At 46.0% G+C, this 16,139-nt stretch overlaps 1 protein-coding gene across 1 annotated transcript in view; it reads left to right on the plus strand.

Annotated features, from left to right (window-relative positions):
• The first annotated feature begins 760 nt into the window (after positions 1 to 760).
• LOC133387020 (tyrosine-protein phosphatase non-receptor type substrate 1-like) overlaps positions 761 to 16,139 on the plus strand; it is a 170,534-nt gene continuing 155,155 nt past the window's right edge. Inside the window, exon 1 of the mRNA XM_061630914.1 lies at positions 761 to 917. The gene's annotated coding sequence lies outside the window, so the exon portion shown is untranslated. The remainder of the gene's footprint in view (positions 918 to 16,139) is intronic.

A 16,139-nucleotide genomic window follows, 5' to 3' on the forward strand; every position in this document is an offset into this window, starting at 1 on the left:
GAGGTAGCACAGGGCTGCCCTGAAACTTAGCGGGCTGCCTGGGGCCATCTGAGGAGAGCAGAGGAGGTCTGGACGGAGCCACCTACAACTTCCTGAGAAACGTTGCCTGCTGAGGCTTGCTGTGTTGGAGAGAGGCGGGTGACTCATGAAAGGGTTTTTCCTCTGCTTCCCTGCTTCTTTGGAATGCTGCCCCCCCTGCCACCGTTTGGGAAGCAACATCGGTCACCTGCTTCAGACATCTTTCAAAGACATACCCCCCCAGCTTTCCCTGATCATGAAAAGCTGGACTCTGCCCCCTTTCTTTTTGTAGAGCTGTATTTTATTTTTCTACTTCCTGTTGTCATTTTTAGTAGTTTATTTTGACGGTTTTACTGTATATTTGAGTTCTATTGTTTTATATAATCACTTAGAAATATTCTTAAGTAAGTAACTTAATGCTGGAAAAATGAGAACCGGAAACGGACTCACTTGCCCATTCGTCGGACACTCCATTTCTTCCCTCACTCCGTTTTCCAGTTTTCCAACTAATGCTCAACATTTTGTGGCCAGTGAGCATGCTCAGTACTTGGGTTGTTTTTTGTTCCCTTAGGGCAGGTGTGGGGAACCTTGACCCTTCAGATGTTGCTGAACTACAACTCTTAATTTCCCTGGCTGTTGACCATTCCCACTGGGGCCGATAGGAGTTGTAGTTCAGCAACATCTGTTTCCCCACACCTGCCTTAAGAGTTTTTTTTTCCACTTCTCAAACTTCAGGGTTCCACTCAGCATGCTGAACTTCTCAGCAGTTTCCTTTTGGCTCCAGTCCCTGCATCTGCTATCGGAAGGAATGATCAGAACACACGCTACGATCCAAGGCTGGCAACTCTAATTTACGTACACAGAGGCTTCGACTACAATCTTATGCCTACTTTCTCAGGGTAAGTCCCATCGAACTCATTGGGATTTGGGTCACATCCACACTGTACATTTCAAACACATGGCTTCCCTCCCTCCCCCCCCCAAGTATTTTGGGAACTGTAGTTTGCCCCTCACAGAGCTACAATTCCCAGCCCCGTTAACAAGCCACAGTTCCCAGGATTCTTCAGAAGAAGCCATGTACTTGAAATGTCTGGTTGAGTAGAGATGTGTGTAGGATTGCACTGTAAAATGCAGTTGGGAGGAAGCTCTCGCCATGCATGGGCAAAAGCGCAGAGTCAGGTTTCTGCACAGAAACTTCGAAAAGAAACTTACAAGAACAAAACAACAACAAAGGAATCTCCCTAAAAGTCCAGTTTGCGACAGTTTCCTTTTCCTCATTACTTCCCTATGCCTCTTCTGCTCTTCCTGCAATTCTTCTGCTCACACCTGTGGGATTTCCCTTTCAGACACTTACTGTGCCCTTTCACCGACATGTGGAGCTGGGCCAGAACAGATTGCCAGCACCTCGGACAGGATATGCCCACCTTTCCTGGCCAAGTGGAATTCCCCTACAGGAAATGTATGAGCATGAGTTAAGGGAGGAGAGCCAAATGCACCAGGGATTTTTGCCCATGCGGGAGTCCTCAGGGAAACGGAGTTGGCAGGACAACTGAGCAGGAGGCATCATCACTGGGGCGTCCCCTTTTTCTCCTGGCCCTGTTCCTGTGCCTTTATTAAGTGGCCCAATAACGCTTTTGTGACCACAAGAACTCTGCCTGCTTCATTTCTGTGTGGCAGGCTGCTGCTAAAGGCACATCTGGCCATACATGGACATGTGAAGCTGGTCTGTCTAACTCAATCTTATATATTCCCAAACTATTTCTCCCCGACCCCAGGACTGCTTGAAAATTGCTGCGGGTCACCTAATGATTTTTCTGCCTGTTGGTTAGCCATTGTAATGCACTGTTCTTTATGCTAAAGTATTTAAAAAAATATATATGGAATTCAAATTTTAATACAATCAAATACAGTAAGAAATAAAAGAAGCAATCAAGAGAATGACAAACAAAATAATTAAATAAAATAGAGTTGCCACTGGGGACCACCTTACATGAACCTCAAGGACCACCCTTTGAGAACCCCTGATCTATTTTGTGGCCCTCCAAGGTTTAAGGCAGGAGTCTTTCCTAGCCCTGCTACATGAGACTGGCATCTCCAGGTAAACAAGGATCTGGGATCAGCCACTCGGCTATGGCTCTTCCCTGCACAGGAGCAGAGCTAGAGAAAAATATGGCAACCGTATCCACCTGGCTGAGCAAAGGCAGGGCAATTTGCATACCTGGCAGAGCTGAACACTACCCAGCCATGCTATGGCTTTCAGTTGGAAAATTGCCTTCTATACCTGCCACCTTTATTCCTGTGCCTGTGAGAGGCAGAAATCTAATGGATGCATCTTTCCTTATTGTTGTAAAATGGAGGATCCACCTGTTGAATTTCTACCTGCTGCATGGCTGTTAAAGCCATGACCGGGGTGGGCACAGTGGGCAAGGCAGCATCTCTACTGCTATCTGGATGGGCCGTTAGAAACAGAAATTCTAAAGAAGGTTGCCAAATTTTAGTTCAGTCATTAGTGGATAATGTGGCTTATTTCCATGATGTGAAGAGCTTTGCCTGCTGATGTCTACACATTTATTAATACTGCACTGTTAGTGTACATGGCATTTTACACAGTTACACTGGCAACACAGTTACAACACAGCTAAAGCCCTGCTCCCAGACAGCTTCCAATCTAAAGCAGATAATGAGAAAGAAACAGAAATAGGCAAGGACAAGCAGGGGGAGGGGAAGAGAGATAATGTGGCCAAATGCTGTTACATATACATAAAAGTTGGTTCCAGTTGTTGACAAACATTTCTGTCTTCACTTCCAGAATACGTAACATACAACCTACAACAAGAAAATTATTTTAAAAATCAAAGTTTTAAAATCACAGGTGGGGTGTGTGATGCCCCAGTTATATTTGTACAGTATTTGTGGTAAGTGTGGGTTTTGTAGGGTAAATATGGCAAGTAGAGAGAGTTGGGAGGGGGGAGTACATGTGCTGGAATGTTGAAGAATGCTGAGTTGTGATTGGCTGAGCGTCTGGGTGGTTGAAGGTATAAATGAGAGAATGATGGTTGGCCAGGTAGTTGTTGTTCTGGGTTTTGGAGAGGTGGATTTATGTTTAGGCGGGTAGTGATGCAGGTTTTGGGACTAAGAGATAGAAAGAGAAAACTATTATATGTAACCACACGCATGTTGACTGAACTTAAAGTAATCTTGTTTATTCCTTGTGTTATTAAATAAATAGCTTTGGTTTAACAACACGCCTGATCCTGGGCTGGGATATTGCAGACCAGAAGGGTGGGCAGAGCAAATACTAAAGCCGGGAACAGTATCAATGGTGGCAGCAGGGAAGTGATAGTGTAACAGCAGCAGGTATCCAAAGCAACCCAGGGCTGTCATCTTTAATGGCTGAGGGATACAGGGGGTGTGTGGCCTGTAAGTGCACCCAGACACTACTTAGCAATTTGTGGAGGAGACTAAGGCACACTCTCAGGGTAGTATTGCATTACAGAGTGTCAGGTGGTGGTGCCTAGTAGTGGGATCGTGAGGTACCTGTGCTGGGGCCAGTGGGAGAGATCCATTACCAGACCAGACCCGCAGGTGGGGGTCTGACAGGGGGCCTCAGGCTGGGGGTTGAACGTGGCCCTTCAGGCCTTTCTGTCTGGCCCTTGGGACTCTCCCCACACCATGTCTCCTCCTCAGGCCACATCCCCCTCTGCCTAGGCCACACTCATCTCTCACGCTGATCTGCAGCCTCCCCCAATAAAGGCTGGAGGAGTGTGTGTAAACTTCTGCTTATTGCATGCTTGGAATGAAAGTAACAGTACAAAGAGCTGCATTCTTCCTCCACTTCTGGCTTCATCCACTTTTGGCCTTTTGCCTCTGGCCACGTCTTCTTTTGCCTCTGGACATGCCTGCCATTGGCATGCAGCTCCTGCAAAGCTTCCCATTAGGAAATGTGGCCTTCATGCTGAAAAGGGTTCCCCACCTGAGGTAAAACGTGACTCTGAACAGACAGACAGTGCTTTATATAGTATGGCACAGCAAGTAAAACTAGTGTTAGAGATGCGCTCACTGTTGTGCTGGTTCCAGTGCATTTCCACCTCTCTCTTCTGAAAATGGGGTCACACGACGCTAGTCAGACCCTCCCCCTTTTTACTGTAAATCTGAAGGGAGCAGCTTGAGTGTGTTTCGTTTTTTTAAAAATTAGCTTCAGACAGATTTCACAACTGATTGGTAGATCAACCCGTTTGTCTTCCAGGTGTGGCCAATGGAAACACTTTGCTGCAGACGCAGGCAGAGACAGCAACTGGTCCAACGCTTTGCTGTGGGCAATCCTGAAAGGTCTGAAGGCAGCAGTGGGGAAGGGAGGTGTAGCTAGCAGAGTAGCTTCAAAACGCAGCAGGAGAAACCATTCTTGCTGCTGTTGAAGCGAGTAGGGTGCCTACAGCATAAAACTAGGACTGAAGTGCAAGAAGGGTTTCCATTAATGAGTTTGTTAAGACTGTTGTATATAGTCGCTTTTAAACAACCAAAGGAGTTACTGTTAACCTACTGCAGTTTTTTGTATTCATTAAACATCACCCCCTATTTCAAATTAACAGTTAAAATACAAGCAAGAAAACAGACGAGGGTTAGAAACACATTCAATATTCTGCAGGGTCCAGCATGCCTCCCCTTCTCTTTTCTGAAAATGCTAGTCAACTCTTGCCCCTTTTTACTCTAAAACTCTGGTCAGATCAGCTGGAGTGCTTTTTTTTATAAAAAAAAGTCAGCTTCAGAGAGGTTTTGCAGCTGATCAGTAGATCAACGTTCCCCCTCCAGGTGTGGCTAATGGGAATGCTTTCCTCTGGCGACAAGTGTGCTCACAGCCTAGAACTCCAGTTTTTGCAAAAGCCATCTTTGATGCTTACCAAAAAGCAAGGAATGAGGGTTTGGGGTGGGAGGACAGGGCCTCCCCAGGAAGACTGCCCTGCAATGTAGGTCCGCTCACCCACATACCTGGCATGCTTCCAGCAGTGGGGAAATATGGACCAAAGCCTCTCTCACATTAACTGGAGCATGGAGGCAAGTTTACATGAGTGAAAGTTAGGGTTGCCAGGCTCAGGGCCTGAGACTGATCCTGTATCTTTAGGAGAAGAGAAAGTAAAAAGACTTCACTTTAAAAAAGACACACATACACAGTCCTCAGTAGGGTTGCCAGGTTCTTAGCCTGAGACTGATCCTGTATCTTTAGGAGAAGAGAAAGTCAGCCAAGTGCAGGTGTTCTTGCAACTCTGTAATGGGAAAAACCACAAGGTGGAATTCTCCTTCGCCCCCTCCACAACTTTTAATGATACAGAAGACCTCTTGGAGGCCGGGCCTGGCAACTGTATCTCTACAAGTTGTGCAGCGGGAAGGGAGAATTCCACCTTGTGATTTTTCCCATTACAGTGTTGCAAGAACCCCTGCACTTGGCTGACTTTCTCTTCTCCTAAAGATACAGGGTCAGTCTCAGGCGCTGAACCTGGCAACCCTAGTGAAGGTGGTCCATTAGCTATTCTGGTCCCAGATGAATATTAAAGGCTTTAAAGATCAATACCAGAACTCTGACTTGAGCCTGGAAACAAGCAGGCAGCCTGGGAAGACAATATTCTGTGCTCTGAATGATGCACACCAGTTAACAATCTGGCCACTGCATTTTGAATTAACAGTCATTTCTGGACACTTTTCGGAGGGAGCTCCTTATAGAGCACATGAGGATAATCCAATGATTTACAGTATTAAAGTATTAAAGACACAAGAGAAGGCTGGGGCATTTTTTCTCTGGTCAGCTGCCAGCATCGTTTCCAACCCGTGGAAAGCATTCGGACAATAATTGCTTTATAAAAGAGCCAAGGGCAGCCCCACACACAGATTCTCAGCAGAATTTTGGTTAGCCTCAGTGTAATTTGAATTGTGCCAGAGGCAAAATAGGTAAACCAGGGGTGGAGAACCTCAGGCCAGGGGGCCAAATGCAGCCCCCAGGCCCCTCTGTCTGACCCTTGGAACTCTCACCAAGCCACCCCCCCCACTGATCCCACTTCTCGCCCTCCTTGAGTGTCCTTGCCTGGCTAGGATGTGCTGTTGAGCTTGGATCGTGTCTCTTGCCAGGATGGAGGATAGAGAGCGGTGTGCGAGTTTGTGTAAAACAACGAGGACATTGAACTTGTCAAGGATTATCAATACCTTGGCACAGTCATTAACCAAAATGGAGACAACAGTCAAGAAATGAGAAGAAGGCTAGGACTGGGGAGGGCAGCTGTGAGAGAAATAGAAAAGGTCCTCAAATGCAAAGATGTATCACTGAACACTAAAGTCAGGATCATTGAGACCATGGTATTCCCGATCTCTATGTATGGATGTGAAAGTTGGACAGTGAAAAAGGCGAATAAGAGAAAAATCAACTAATTTGAAACATGGTATCGGAGGAGCGCTTTGCACATAGCATGGAATCGCAAAAAAGACAAATAATTGGGTGTTAGAACAAATTAAACCAGAACTATCACTAGAAGCTAAAATGATGAAACTGAGGTTATCATAAGAACATAAGAAGAGCCTGCTGGATCAGGCCAGTGGCCCATCTAGTCCAGCATCCTGTTGTCACAGTGGCCAACCAGGTGCCTGGGGGAAGCCTGCAAGCAGGACCCGAGTGCAAGAACACTCTCCCCTCCTGAGGCTTCCGGCAACTGGTTTTCAGAAGCATGCTGCCTCTGACTAGGGTGGCAGAGCACAGCCATCATGGCTAGTAGCCATTGATAGCCCTGTCCTCCATGAATTTGTCTGATCTTCTTTTAAACCCATTCAAGCTAGTGGCCATTACCGCATCTTGTGGGAGCAAATTCCATAGTTTAACTATGTGCTGAGTAAAGAAGTACTTCCTTTTGTCTGTCCTGAATCTTCCAACATTCAGCTTCTTTGAATGTCCACGAGTTCTAGTATTATGAGAGAGGGAGAAGAACTTTTCTCTATCCACTTTCTCAATCCCATGCATAATTTTATACACTTCTATCATGTCTCCTCTGACCCGCCTTTTCTCTAAACTAAAGAGCCCCAAATGCTGTAACCTTTCCTCATAAGGAAGTCGCTCCATCCATTGATCATTCTGGTTGCCCTCTTCTGAACCTTCTCCAACTCTATAATATCCTTTTTGAGATGAGGCGACCAGAACTGTACACAGTATTCCAAATGCGGCCGCACCATAGATTTATACAACGGCATTATGATATCGGCTGTTTTATTCTCAATACCTTTCCTAATTATCCCTAGCATGGAATTTGCCTTTTTCACAGCTGCCGCACACTGGGTCGACATTTTCATTGTGCTGTCCACTACAACCCCGAGGTCTCTCTCCTGGTCGGTCACCACCAATTCAGACCCCATGAGCGTATATGTGAAATTCAATATGCATAATTTTACACTTGTTTATATTGAATTGCATTTGCCATTTTTCCGCCCATTCACTCAGTTTGGAGAGGTCTTTTTGGAGCTCTTCGCAATCCCTTTTTATTTTAACAACCCTGAACAATTTAGTGTCGTCAGCAAACTTGGCCACTTCACTGCTCACTCCTAATTCTAGGTCATTAATGAACAAGTTGAAAAATACAGGTCCCAATACCGATCCTTGAGGGACTCCACTTTCTACAGCCCTCCATTGGGAGAACTGTCCGTTTATTCCTACTCTCTGCTTTTTGCTTCTTAACCAATTCCTTATCCACAAGAGGGCCTCTCCTCTTATTCCATGACTGCTAAGCTTCCTCAGAAGTCTTTGGTGAGGTACCTTGTCAAACGCTTTTTGAAAGTCTAAGTACACTATGTCCACTGGATCACCTCTATCTATATGTTTGTTGACACTCTCAAAGAATTCTAATAGGTTACTGAGACAGGACTTTCCCTTGCAGAAGCCATGCTGGCTCTGCTTCAGCAAGGCTTGTTCTTCTATGTGCTTGGTTAATCTAGCTTTAATAATACTTTCTACCAGTTTTCCAGGGACAGAAGTTAAGCTAACTGGCCTGTAATTTCCGGGATCCCCTCTGGATCACTTTTTGAATATTGGCGTTACATTTGCCACTTTCCAGTCCTCAGGCACGGAGGAGGACCTGAGGGACAAGTTACATATTTTAGTTAGCAGATCAGCAATTTCACATTTGAGTTCTTTGAGAACTCTCGGGTGGATTCCATCCGGGCCTGGTGATTTGTCAGTTTTTATATTGTCCATTAAGCCTAGAACTTCCTCTCTCGTTACCACTATTTGTCTCAGTTCCTCAGAATCCCTTCCTGCAAATGTTAGTTCAGGTTCAGGGATCTGCCCTATATCTTCCACTGTGAATACAGATGCAAAGAATTCATTTAGCTTCTCTGCAATCTCGTTATCGTTCTTTAGTACACCTTTGACTCCTTTATCATCCAAGGGTCCAATTGCCTCCCTAGATGGTCTCCTGCTTTGAATGTATTTATAGATTTTGTTGTTGTTGGTTTTTATGTTCTTAGCAATGTGCTCCTCAAATTCTTTTTTAGCATCCCTTATTGTCTTCTTGCATTTCTTTTGCCAGAGTTTGTGTTCTTTTTTATTTTCTTCATTCGGACAAGACTTCCATTTTCTGAAGGAAGACTTTTTGCCTCTAAGAGCTTCCTTGACTTTGCTCGTTAACCAACAAGAGGTGAATTGATTCCATAAAGGAAGCCACAGACCTGAACTTACAAGATCTGAACAGGGTGGTTCATGACAGATGCTATTGGAGGTCACTGATTCATAGGGGCGCCATGAGTCATAATTGACTTGAAGGCATATAACAGCAACAACAAAGCCCACAAAGGTACACAGCCCACAGGTAAAGCAGCCCTCTGGCTGAAAACGGTTTGTGGCTCTGAGCTAAGCAAAGCTTTGCCCACTTCCCTAAGCTAAGCAAAGCTTTGCCCACATCCTTCCTGATGTTTGCTTCCCTGGGGAAGAGGCCATCCTCCTCCATAGAAGAGCCTCCTTCTGCTGCTTCCTCATCCTGAGAGGTTGGGAGGGTTGCAGTGCAAATTCTAGCCCTAATACAGAGTCGCCAACATTTGCATATTCAAAAGAGGCAGATAGCAGGCAGTATTCAAATCGGAGAAGCTGAGTTGCTCAGAGGGTTTAGTGTGTGTGTGTGTGTGTGTTTTAAACTCAGCAGAATTCAGTCCCAGAGGCTCTTAATGCCACAGCTAAATGCAGGTATGGAAACGATAATAAAATGCATTTGAGAACAAACAGGGTGATCACACATGGGATCAAGCCAAGAGGCTTCCCAGTCATGTGGGCTTTGAATATATGAAGTTGCCTTCTACTGAGTTGGGATTGCTTTTTAAGATGTTTTAAAAGCTTTTTTAAGAAAAATGCTTTAAAGATGTTTTGTTGTAATATATTTTAATAACTCTTTTTAAGATGTTTTAGAGTTTTTAGCATTTTGTTTGCAGCCCTGGGCTTCTTCTGGGAGGAAGGGCGGGATATAATTTTAATAAATAAATAAATAAATAAACTGCCATCAGCCCCAGCCAGCACAGTCACGCTAGCTGGGGCTGAAGGGAGCTGTAGTCCAAAAAGTCTGGAGCATACCAGGTTAGGGAAGGCTGATCAAGTCCAGTGATGTCTACAGCTACGCTGACTGGCGGAGGATCTCTGCTATTGCAGAGGCCAAACTAGATATGATACTGAGACTGGATCTTCTGAAGCTTTCTGAAAAATTAAATGCAGCCTGGGAGGGGTCGTGATTTGGATCAGAGCTGCAGAACTGGGGAGAGGGATGTATCTATCCACCACTCACCATTTGCTTGATTAAAATAACTTCCTCCACACCCCACACCAAATAAAAACACACAGAAAACTTAGGAGGGTTTAAAGGGAGATTGCACAGATTGGTGGAAGATGGTATGTCTTTCAGTGGAACCTCCTTGCTCAGAGGCAGTGTACCTATGAATACCAATTGTTATTTATTTATTATTTGATTTATATCCCGTCCTTCTTCCCAGAAGGAGCCAAGGGTGGCAAACAAACGCACTAAAAACACTTTAAAACATCATAAAAACAGACAGTAAAATACATTAAAACAAAACATCTTTAAAAACATTTTTTTAAAAAAAGCTTTCAAGACATCTTTAAAAAAAAAGGTTAAAAACATATATTTTTTTAAAAGAAACAGCTTTAAAAACATCTTAAAAAGCAATTCCAACACAGGTGCAGACTGGGGGCTCATCCAAATGGAGCGGGATAATCCATATTTTCCATATCCGGTTTGTCATCTGACAGTCCTCACTTTGCCTGTTTGTTTGCTCTTTCTCAATTTAAAAAAACACTTTTTGTGTGTCCGCACACGCAGCGAGAGGACCCGTACTTCTTCTAGCTTTTTCCCAGCTCCGCCCATAACACTCCCCCTATCAGCCAATTGGTCCACAAAATATGACATATGCTCCTCTCCACCTTTGCAACAAAGCACAATAAGAGCACGAAAGTTTGAATTTCCTGTGGTTGTAATGGAGTTCCTTGCCGCTCGCCACTCTGGAGCAGGGCCGGCAGGGTGTGTGTGTGTGTGTGTCTCCAGGTACTTATATGCCAACAATTGCTGTATATATATATTTTTACCTGTATTTGCGATAATACGCAAAAACGAATGTATGTGTTTTTGCCTTTGGAGGCACACACGGCTGGCAATTCTACCTATTTCTCCAGAACTGTGTGTCATATCCAGGAAGGTAGACCACCAGTGTCTATGGTTGTTGGTGCCCGAGACGGTGTAGCAAAAAACGTTTGAACGTAAGGGCGCAAAAGTTTGAAGTTCCTGTTGATTTGGTAATAGTGGCTGTAATGGAGTTCACCAAGTTTTTGGCTCTTTTACAGCTCCACTTACAGCTATTACATTTCTGCCTTGTGCAGTTCAGGACAGCCGGAGCCCAACGGGCGCCTGGACAGGGTCCTGTGCCACCTTGGAGCCCAGGAACAGCAGGAGCCTGAGCAGCGCCCCAGCCATGCCGAGCTTCCTCGGCTCCTGCGGGGTGGTGGTGGAGGAGGCTACTTCACAGCAGCTGCACTGGGGAAGGTTTGGGACAGGAAGTGCCGTGATGGAGCAAGCTCAGCACGGCAGGAGGTGGAGGGGGCTACATTTCCCCCCCTTCTGGCAACACTGTTAACAAGCCAGGGCTTGGGGGACGGGGACCTCCGCCTCCCCTCCTCGCACCCCCTCCCACCCAGCCCCCAAAAGCCTTTCTTAGCTAAGGAACCCTGCATGGCTGCTGGATCCCTCAATTCTTGGGGGCTGCAGGTGGTGGTGCCTAGTCCAGGGCCTCCCCCCCTTTTGCACACACGCACGCGTTGGACACATCCGTTCCCCTTTCTCCACTTTGAAGTGTTCCCTCTGATAAAACTGCTTATCTGACAATAATTGCTGTATTATTGCTTTCATTTGCAATATTGCGCTAAACTGAACGTATGTATTTTACTGGGGGTAAACACGCCTGGCAATTCCACTTATTTCTCATGGAACTGCAAGCAAGTAAGGACGTGTCATGTTAATGGGGAGCACCCCCCTTCTAACAGCACCAATTTTTAATGGGGACTGTCCAAAACTCTGGAAAGGGAGGGGACACGGAGGAGGAGGAGGGGAAAGAGGTGATCGCTGCAGCCGCTCCCTTCGCGCTCTTGCGTCCAAGCGCAAAGGCCAAGCGCGAGCAATAGGTTCCGGAGGGAAGGATCAGCCCCAGGCCCGGCAGAAACAGCAGCGGAGGGAGGAGAGGGAAATGTGTGCATGCGTGTGTGTGTGTGTGTGTGCAAAAGGGGGGGAGGGGAGGCCCTGGACTTGCACCACCACCACCAGCCCCCAAGAATGAAGGGATCCAGCAGCCTCGCGGGGTTCCTTAGCTAGGAAAGGCTGCTGGGGGCTGGGTGGGAGGGGGTGCAAGGGGAGGAGGCAGAGATCCCACTCCCCCAAGCCCTGGCTTGTTAACAATGTTGCCAGAAGGGGGGAAAATGTAGCCACCGCCACCTCCCACTGCGCTGAGCTTGCTACATCGCAGCGCTTCCTATCCCAAACTTTCCCCAGTGCACTGCAGTACCTGCTTCTGCGCAAATGCGGAAATGCGCATTTTCACATCTGGGAAGTACATGGCTCTGATTGGTTCAGTTTTCCCGGGCTTTTCCAAGCACATTTGCGCACATGCGCACACAAGTGAAAATCCATTATTGGATGGTAATGACGGAAGGGGTACTGGGACACGCCCAAGGTCCGCCCATGGACCGCCTACATCTCTATAAACCACGGTATTGCATCCGAGCCCCTAATGTTGCAGCGGATGATTACCGGTTTAAAAAAGCAAATTGCATTTTTCACGGTAATGCCAAAGCGGATTTATCCTCGCAAAAATGCGCAAAAGCGTGCGTTGTCATATGGATGACTGAAAAATAATGAATACACAAAGCGATCATGTCACACATTATACAGTCGTCTGGATGAGCCCTGGGATAAGGTCTCAACTTAAAAGGCTTGTTGAAAGAGGAAGGTTTTCAATAGGCACCGAAAAGATAACAGAGATGGTGCCTGTCTAATTGTTGAAGGGACAACAGCAAGAGACAAGACAACAGCCTTTATGCCCAGCTTGAATTGCTGATGGTCTTGGCAGGCCGCTTAATGATTTTTCTGCCTGCTGTGGCAATTGTAATGTAGTGTGCTAGATCCTATAAGATTTAAAAAATGTACATTGCAACTTATTATATTAAATTGTATTATACTTTGGATTCCATAGAATTCAAACTGTAACACAATAAGATACAAGAATAAAAACCAATAAAAATTACAATTAATATCAATATGAATCTTTAATGTAAACATGCAGTGAATCACCTGAATGACGCTCATGCGCTACTGTTGGTCCATGGACCACAGTTTGAGAACCCCTGTTCTAGAGGACCTTTGATATGGTATGATCCGATCTAGCTGGGCATAAGAATGTAAGAAGAGCCAGTCCAGCAGCCACTTCCCACAGTGGCTAACCAGATGCCCATGGGAAGCCCTCTAGCAGGGCCTGAGCACAAGAGCACTCTCCACACGCTGCAGCAACTGGTATTCAGAAACACTACCCCTGACAGTGGACGCAGAGCATGGCCATCGTGGCTAGTAGCCACCGATCACCTTTGCCTCCAGGAATTTCTCCAGTTGTTGTTATGTGCCTTCAAGTCGATTACAACTTATGGCGACCTTATGAATCAGTGACCTCCAAGAGCATCTGTGATGATTCCACCCTGTTCAGATCTTGTAAATTCAGGTCTGTGGCTTCCTTTATGGAATCAATTCCGTATGATATGTTCTGCATATAGATTAAACAAGTAGGGTGATAAAATACACCCGTCTCACACCCTTTCCAATGGGGAACCAATCGGTGTCTCCATATTCTGTCCTTACAGTAGCCTCTTGTCCAGAGTACAGCTTGCCCTCTTTTAAAGCCATCCAAGTTGGCGGCCAACATCACTACCTCTTGTGGGAGCCAATTCCATAGTTTAACTATATGGCATGTGAGGAAATGTTTTCTTTTCCCCCTCTTGAATCTTCCAACATTCAGCTTCATCGAATAGTCCCATGGGCCTTTCTTAGCTTTCATTTTCCCAGCAGGGGAAAACATAAAAGTAAGTACCTGTACTTGTCTATTTTCCCCTTCTGGGCAATAACAACTTGCAGATTGGGGTGGGGGGTGGGATTTTAATCTAGAAAATAGTGAGCGAATGGGTTAAACCCTTCTTGCCGCTGGCACTGCTGCTCTGAGCCAAATAGCATTCTGCACAGCCGCACTTACCTTTTCAAATAGCCTCAGGAGGTCATCACTGACAGAGAGAGGGAGATCTTTCCTAGCTGTTCTGCCAGAGACCCTTTAAGGGGAGAAGCCAGAGATCAAATCCAGGACCTTCTACATGCCAAGCAGGGTGGTCTGCTACAACTGAGCTAGAGTCTTTCCCCAGGCGGGCCCCCAAAGCAGCCTCCATTCAGAAAATACGTATAATAGCCTTTTCAGATGAGTGTTTCTTAGCACAGATTTTCTAAGGCTGCTGACTTTTTGTGGACAATATTTCTCTGTAGGGACGAAAAGTTCTGGCTGTTTCAATTCTCTCCATTTCTCATCTTCCCAGTTCTCCGCACTTCTGCAGCCATTTGCGATTTTTTTTAAAGAAGTCCTCATGAAAATTCACATTTTAGTGTGAATTTCTCCTAAGAAACAGATTTTTCAATGCAGTTTTGACTAAGGCACAGATTTTTGCAGGCAATTTCTCTAACGTAATGCATGGAGCTTTGGCCTGGAGCCACACCCAAATAAGTTCAGAGGTGGGGCTCATGTTTATTCATTCATTCGTTTGTTTGTTTGTTTATTAGAGTTATATCTCGCCCTTTCTCCCAGTAGGAGCCCAAAGAGACGTCGCATCTCTTCTCACCCCCCCCCCCCGACTGAGATTAATTTCTCCTGGAGGACGCGAATTTGCAAAGGGCTTTCCCTTACAAAACAGCACTGCACTACCAGAGAATTGCTGCCTCTGCTTATCCAACAGGAAGGACAGCCATGGCTGCCTCTTCTTCCTACCTGATGCTCCAACCCCTGACAGCCCCAGGTCACCTTGGTCATCAAATCTGACCCTTAGCCATCTGTGGCTGTCAGACCCCAACTCAGCCGAGGCCCCAAGATGTCCAAATGGGCCCAATCCAGCCCTTGGCTGAATCTGGTGCACGGTCCTACTAACTGTGCGCACTTTCCCCCTAATACATGCATGTTTGTAAACATTGGTTGGTGAGCTACATCGCAACATTCAGGTAAGTATGACTTTTGAAGGGCATCTGTGCTTTGGTTCTCATAATATTTTGGAAAGCGCAGGTTGAATAAATTCGGCTTTAAATAAAGGAGAACTGTATTGGATTTCTCCCCGCTTCCTACTTCTGTGCCCTTTACTACTCAGGGCTTTGCAAGTGTCAGTGGATCAGAGGTGCCTGAAAATGCCATCTTTGCCAGGGAGCCGCATCTTTATCTGCCCCGAATCTGATGTCACGTATGACATCCGGTGTAGGACAGGTATGTGCAGGTTGGCCAAAACAGAATTGCAGGCGAAGTTGGGATGCCCGATGGGCCTTATGAGGCCCAAAGACTAGAGGTTCCCCGCTGCTGTACTGCTGCATCACAGGCAGCAAATCAACAGGGGGAGTGCAAGCAGGCAGAGTGTGGTATGCATGTCCTGCATGCTTCCCATAGGCATCTGGCTGGCCACTGTGAGACAGTCCTCTGCTCTGCTCTTCCAGGGCTCTCCTTACATTTTCAAGGTGCTTTTCGAATCCTCCATGCAAGGCAATTTGTTCCAGCAAGCTTTTGCTGTGCCAGGCAGACAAGTTTTTATATGATGAACCCTGTTTAGGGCTTCATATTTTCTGCCGAGTCTGTTTTTATATATTCTCACTTGTTTGTTTGTTTATACATACATTCTTATGCAGCCCACCCTTGAGTGAATGCTCCCGGGGAAGGTTACATGAAATACCACGATTTTAAAATAATATGCAATTAATTAACACCGTAAATTAAAACCACACAGCTATGCAAATCACAGGGGCAGCAACAGAAGAGCGCAGCAAGAACGGCAGGAAGAAAAACATCAGCTTGCCCAAAAACACGGCCATTGTTGTTTTATTACAGCTTGGGATGTTTTGTTTGTCGTAAGCTGCTCTGAGTCATGTGGACCCAGTAGGAGGGCAAGACAAGCACTCTTTGAAATATAAATCTATCCAAACCAACTGTATTCCTGCCTGTTGTTAAAGGTACAGCCGCCACCCTTATTTGCATTTGGTACTCTGTTTAGAAAGAAAAAGCTTTCCTTTTTTGTAACTAGAGCTTTCTTTCCATCAGGGGTCAGAATCAGTGAGCTAATTGCTATTTTCATTTAAATTGGTGTAGGTTAGTGCACAGCTAGCCAGACTGAGTCACATGCGGTAAGGAGAGCATTTGGCTTTCATCTATGCGGCCTCCTGCTTTGGAGTGGCCAGGCCCCTGCACCTTTAACAGGTGGGGGAGGGAATCTTCTGGCCCCACACGTGTGCCTTTAAGCAGCCCTGTGATGTGCAGAAATGTTCCCAGCATGG

Source organism: Rhineura floridana, chromosome 6 (assembly GCF_030035675.1).
Source record: "Rhineura floridana isolate rRhiFlo1 chromosome 6, rRhiFlo1.hap2, whole genome shotgun sequence".
NCBI lineage: Eukaryota > Metazoa > Chordata > Lepidosauria > Squamata > Rhineuridae > Rhineura > Rhineura floridana.